Here is a 7,216-nt window from a genome sequence, read left to right on the forward strand (position 1 = left end):
TTTAGGTATTTTGTTTTATTAGGATTCGTAGACTTTTAAAAAATAAGAAGTTAAGTTTGTACGTATATAAACATGCAATGTCATATAGTCGTTACTGATTGATTCAATTGAATACTATTCTGTTATTTGGACATGCGTAACTAATTAGCTCTAATCAAATAGGAAAGAAGGAGCTATTTTGATAAAGCCCAAAGGGTGAATTTGGCATGTGAGCGAACCTTGCTTCAAGATATTGATGATACAAAGGTAATGGAGGTTATCCTTGAACTTAATGTATGTATTGTGGAATTTGAGAACGGAAAAAAAGTGTTGAATTTATGCACATTATACATTTCCTATGAACTATATTTGGACTTTTTCGCATAAAAAAACATAGATAACTGGACTTGTTATGCTGAAAGATCTGCTTTGTTACATTTTACGCCTACCGACAAACTATTGTGTAATGTTCATACTAATTATCTTAACATTAAGATACTGAAAACATGTTAGTATGAATAGCGGCATAGGTTGTCAGTTGATATTTGTTCCTTTTGACCCACCTTTCCCTGGAAGTTGGTCTTGCGTGTTTTTCTTCATCTAGTCGCGTGAAGATCCAATTGGTCTGTAGATTCTACAATACCTTGTGACAGATATGATGCGCAACCACTCTGTGTTTTGGTTAAATAGATGTGACAATTGACTATAACCAAATACCTGTAATTTGCTACTCTGTGTTTTGAAATGTTAGTTTAACTTATCACCATGATTACCTTTTAAGTCTTATTGAGGTATGGGGTCATAAGGTGATGTTCCGTTTCAGCATGATGATGAGGCAGACTTTGAGATGGTTGGGAAGTTTGATGCGGTGTGTGTATTTGCTATTGTTGTTTTGAGTTTTGAAACCAGTCTTTATCCTTTTTTGTATCCATCTTTATGGGGTACTAAGTTTTTTTTTTTGCTCTACATGGAGTACAGAGCTATAATCCCTGGTTTAACTCAGAATGCTCTGGAATCCCCAACACTCGACGCCTCTCTGAATGGTACCTCCCCCCTCTTGCTCCCTATGTATATTTGTGTTACTAAAGGGGTCTAAGTTTGTACCTTGCCCCTTTTCTTGTTTATGTTCGCAGCCCAATAGGCTATAGTTTTCCAAACTTTGAAACATTATAGGGAGAGGATAAGAAATCCACAGTTGAGCATCTTTATCGGTTAAGGGACATCCGATCCTTCATTAAACTTCCACTTGATTTATACAAACCTCCCCCGTGGTTCGGTGTGTCATTGTGGATGTGTAGTATGAAATGAAGTGGTAATCAAACCCGTGACATCGAATCCTTCAGGAAATTTCCATTGAATATTAGTTTCTGATGATTCAAATTTGTAGAGGAACTTGAGGAGTTTTATTCAGTAACAGATGTTGCATTGATGAATATGCTAGTAAACTGGTCCAGGGTGTGATGTAGGCTGTCTCAAGTCCTACGCTATCGCGGAGAAATGCCCATTCCAATCTTTTAATCATCTGAAGTGCATGATCTAACTCAGATAGAGATGGATTATATCTTGTTCTGTCCAATATTGGGAGGATGATTTCATTCTCTATTTCTAGTCTCGTTTCACGATTTTTCTTTTTTGAATCATTGGGTATTGGCTATGCTTGCAAATCTGATATCCATTACTTTGTGAGAACACTTTACATTCAAGTTTTGCATAATAATTATCCATTTATAGCCTTGGGATGCAAAATTCATCGAAGAAAACGACTCTGATTACATTCTTTGCGCCTTAGGATGAATTTGTTCCCTGCCCAAGTTGATTGCAAAGGGGTGATGCCCATTGTGCCAAGAACCATTACAGCAGAAAAGGATTCTCGAAGTTGGAATAAACGCTGATTATGTCCTTGACCTCTCGATGAGAAGTTCCAAACTATAAAGCTCCCTTCCTCCATTCGCGATGCCATCGGATATCCTACTAAAGTGTTCCTACTTCCTACCGAAAATACATTGACTCGATTCTTAACCTCTATCCAGCTTTGGCGGGAACCTCCTAACACCTCGCTTCAGCATTAATCTCCTTACTCTGGTGACCTCACCCCAGTTACCTGTCAATGTAAGGATGTTGCCGAGTAACACATGAGACGCTGAATCGAACGGATCCAGTTTCCATACACTATCTGCTGCATGTTTTCATCGATTCCCGAGCTCTAAACGAAAACGAATAGGCAAAAGATTGGATTTTCAAGCCACCCTTGGACTATTCAAAGTCGGCGATGTGGCGACCTTTCTTTCCGCGATCTTGTCTTCCGAGCTATTTGTTAGATCATCAATACTTCCATCACGGAGAGAACCCAACGACCACTCGTATTTGATCTCACGGTGCTCTAGGTAGTTTGTTATAATAGCATTGGTTGTGGACTTATGAGCCATAGAGCTATGTCTTAGAGGTGATAAGAAGTCGTCGACGAGTCCCGATGGATTTTGCTCCTCAATCCAAGTTGTGGTGGGGTGTTTTCGCCGGAAGCGCTATCTCGAACACGAAGGCGATACATCATCGAGAACCTTTACGTACTATGAGGATCTCTTTCGGTTCAGATTCTTTGAGATGAAGTAATCTCGATAGTACCATCCGTGAAATATGTAAATTAGTAAAATATTTAGGAAACAACGAGCGTAGTTATAACCGGTGAATTGTTCAAAGAATTCGATATTTTAACCCTTGTTTTTTTCACATAGTAGGCCATGCAAGAATTTCATTCAGAATATAAGAAAGACAAATAATAGGAAAGATGAGATGTGACCTTACTTCAACAGAATTGCGGTTCTGTTTTCATCCGTTCATGATCGCTAAACTTGCTTCTCAAGCTTCTATCCAGAGACTTAACTGTTGCAATTCCATTTCCTTCAACATCTCTTCAAAGGGGGAAAAATGAAGCAGAATATGAGAAACTATTATCCAAATTTTATCACAAACAAAGAAATTGAACAAATGAACCCAGTTTGACATCATGGCATGTATACCAACCTTTGATCTTCAGCTCCATTCATTCTCTGTAATAGAACCTATCCAAGATAAAAATAACACTACATCACGAATCTCAAATAGGCTATAAGAAATCAACTCATACATTATTTCATCACTTCCAGGAGATTTACAGAGTTATTTCAGTGCATACACACTTTGTCCTATAGAAGGTTAGCACGTTAAAAAAAGTAGTTATATAAATAACTATTTTTAACTTTTATTATCTTATTACTTCGTTGTTTTACAGGAAAGTCTGCTGAACAGGACGTTCTCTTTCCTACTTCCTACTGAAAATACATTGACTCGATTCTTAACCTCTATCCAGCTTTGGCCAGGAACCTCCTAACACCTCTGCTTCGCATTAATATCCTTACTCTGGCTACCTCACCCTAGTTACCTGTCGATGCGAGGATGTTACCGAGTAACACATGAGATGCTGAATTGGACGGATCCAGTTTGCATACACTATCTGCTGCATGCTTTCATCGATTCCCGAGCTCTAAACGAAAACGAATAGGCAAAAGATCGGATTTTCAACCCACCCTTGGACTATCTATTCATCTGGCTAGCTAACAATTCAGAGATCTTTTGCAACCTCTAATAATCTTTCCCAGTGACTTCCCTTCAACTATATATTCTATCCCAATAATCTAAATGCTAAGGTGTGAGGTGAGGCGTTTCACTGGCAAAAGCCTTGCGGCATCAATCTCAAGGTGTGAAGCATACTTACGATCATTGGACTTGTGAAGAATTAAGAGGATGAAAATTAAGAATTTGGTTTAGTAGTTTTTAAGACTTTTATTTTATTAGGATTTGTTTTAAAAGAGATTAGGAGAACCCAATAAATAAAGAATAAAAGAAGGAGAAAGTAGCAAATATAGGGTGGTCAAACTAATATATAGAGTTGCTTTTTTTTAGGAGTGAATGAGAATGCATGGTTTGGAAAATAGAGTGAGATGGTGAGGAGAGAGGTAAGGTGCAAGCTTTTATATATACTAGCCAATTAGTCCACCTGCGGCCGGACCTGCTACATTGATAGTTCACGATTAACTATTTTTACTTTTATCAAACTATTAACAACTACAATACAACATTACCTACCGTTATCTATTTGCCATTAGTTGCATTACCTACCATTGGCAGAGTATTGACTGACCTTCCTCCTCGTAAGCCAATATAAATGAATCTTTAGCTTTTCAATAGATTAGCTGATAAATTGAATATCGGAGAGTGAGAGCGGTTAAGGTTTTAATGGAGACAACAAAGGGTTTACAAATACTATTGTTGGAGACAGAATCATACTCAACCCGATTGCCAAGTGAGCTACTGAATGATCATCTGTCTCATCTATATTCGAATCGGCCATTCTGTGGGGAGGATGATGGAGGTCTTTGTTTCAAGGGTATGAAATGTTCGTGAAAGTGGATTGTATGCACTTGCTGTTATGCCACTCCCTGTTGTTCCATTTGGAGAAGGCTTGGAAGAAGCCTTGAGGTCATTCCTTTTTGTCTTTGGAGACAACTTGTCCTTGGCCTTAGATTTGGATTTGGAGACATTGTCTTGACCTCAATAACCTTTGCATAATTTATAAGTATTAAATGACTAAAGTGTTGAACAAGATCTTGGGAAACATTTGAAGGAAGTGACTTCCTCATGATCCAATTAAGAGCGATCAAAATTAACACAATGGAATTTGAGGGAATAAGAAAGGTAAATTCAGTGAATTTTTCCTGACAGGTTATTTCGTGAAAGATCGATACCTTTCAAACCTTTCAAACCGCCAAAAGAACAGGAATAAGTATGTGCTCCCCAAACCGCAAGGTAGTGCATCACTAACCCTCCCATGTTCCCAAGGAACATTAATATTGTACCCTGCACCCAAGCCTTCTCCAACCATGGTATGCGAACCATCATCTCCACTTGGATAAAAAGTTCCAAAATCGAACCTACATGAGCAGGCATATACCCATAAGCAAATAGTCAGCTCCCTTAAACAACACATGAAAGTACAGAACCACCTTATATATGAAATGAAGAAACACTTTACGAATCCCCAAAAACACATTATATATGAAATGAAGGATAGCATTTGCAAAAGAGTTTTACCGAGTCATACTTATATACCTATGAACTGAGAAGTACAACACCCGAGGATCCTTCCAAAACATCTTTTGGGTCCCATTCCCGTGATGTACATCCCAATCGACAATCAATATCTTTTTAACACCTAACTCTGGCTGAAAAAAATAGATACATAACATTACAAAACTATATAGTATACTTAAAACGAATAAAATATGGCATACCCTTTGGTTTAAAAGATAACGGCAGCAATAACAACATTGTTAGATAAACAAAACCCCATTGCTTCATCCGCTCTGCATGGTGTCCGGAGGTCTAACAATAGCAACCCGAGAACTCAATTCTCCTGTGGCAACTTTTCGAAGCTTTGTCAAAATATACATTCAATCTTATTCTAAGCGTGGCAAAAAATTATAGTACATTATTATTATAAAACATATAATAATAGAAACCTACCTCTTTCAACTTCGATCTTCCGGCCGCCTCTGCTGCGTCTTAGACTTCCAATCTAAACTCAAGTCTCGTCTCTTCCTCCCGATATTGCCTCCACGTGTTTGGCAGCCCCGAAGGCCTTCCGCAGACAGGTCCACATATTTGTCTTTGGTATTGAGACTAAGCAGGATTGGATTGACAGGTTGGGACCAACCACGCAGATCGATCTGATGTGTCAAGTCGACCTCTCGATTCGATCTGTGATGCTTGTGTCAAAGCCGGCTTTAAGGTTCAGGCTAGATTGACTTCTATTGATGGCAATGCGTCTCATTCTCTTGAATGCTTTTATTTCACAATTCTATATCTTTGGTGGTGTGGTAAATGAATATGGAGCGGAGAGCTGCAGTTCTTTGGGTTGTATATTTGGTCCGCCACCTTCCTCTATATCAAATTCAAAAGGTAAAGCACACAGAGATCTTATCTTCACTCTAATGTTTGTTGTTGGCACGAAAAGGAAATAAGTAGCTAGCTCTTTGGGTGAAACCCCAAAAGCGGTGTTTTCAGATGGTCCTAACGTAAGGTGACGACAAACAAAATTGATAAAAGTGCTCAAGACTGTTAGTCTATGGTCAGAAAAAGAGAGTCTTCCAAAGAGAGAGTGTGAGGCTTCAACTGAAATGACATTCAACCGACGGGTCGCATTTCAAGGTGATCAACCTCACATGGTTTACTTTTTTCAGCAATAATAACAACCTAGTAAGTCAAATGACCGCGATAAGTGATTTAACACACTTTGCATTGCAAGAAAAACCAAATTGAAAAAAAAAATAATAAGGGAAGTACCGATCATCCGGGAATGCAATATCTTGTGCCATTGGGACAACCCAAAACAGTTTCAAGCAAACAAATCTCGCAAGGAAGAAAAGGGTTCGGTTTTGAAGATAAGTGTGGTGGAACCGATGAGGTTGGTTGCAATGAGAATGCTCAATGCTTTGTAATGTCAGGTGCTTTCCACCTACCACCACACCCAACTTACCACTCACTATTCCTTGCTTTGTTGGGGTAGGTTTGGACTTAGGACCGGTGACTAAGTGTAAGTTATCAGCGACTAAAGTAACTAACAACTACCAAGTAACCAACCAATTTTCTGTTCTTGATTTTACTACAACACATCGCACTTTTTCAGAATATATGAAAAAATTGGGTAGATGCTCTCAGTAGTTGCAATCTCTCCCTCTTCTCTTCGCCCCAAACTCAAAACTCTCTCCCTCTTAGGCCCAACTGATTCTTATACCTTTCTAACTTGAATATTAATACGCATAGCCGTGAGAATTTGGTTGGAAGCCACAGTTGGAACTTGGAAGTCACATTCTATCGAGATACAAATGAAATGGCTCGCTAGAAACAACGTTGGATGGAAAACACAATTGCAAGTCACGTTCCATCCAGATGCAAATGAAATGAACCAGTTAGAAACAATTAATTGTATCAAATAATCGAAATAACAAAATGCGGATATCAAATATCAATCAATTCTTCAAAAACATATATGATTACCTTCGGGAGTAGGTTTCAAGGTATCATGTTCCATGCAGTGATATCTAATACAAAGCTTGACATCAGTAACTGAGTCTGATCACTGTACTCATGTCTCTTGTCATCACCTAAAGTCACTGAATTATTTACTTCACTTTCTCTCTCT

Source organism: Coptis chinensis, chromosome 3 (assembly GCF_015680905.1).
Source record: "Coptis chinensis isolate HL-2020 chromosome 3, ASM1568090v1, whole genome shotgun sequence".
Lineage (NCBI taxonomy): Eukaryota > Viridiplantae > Streptophyta > Magnoliopsida > Ranunculales > Ranunculaceae > Coptis > Coptis chinensis.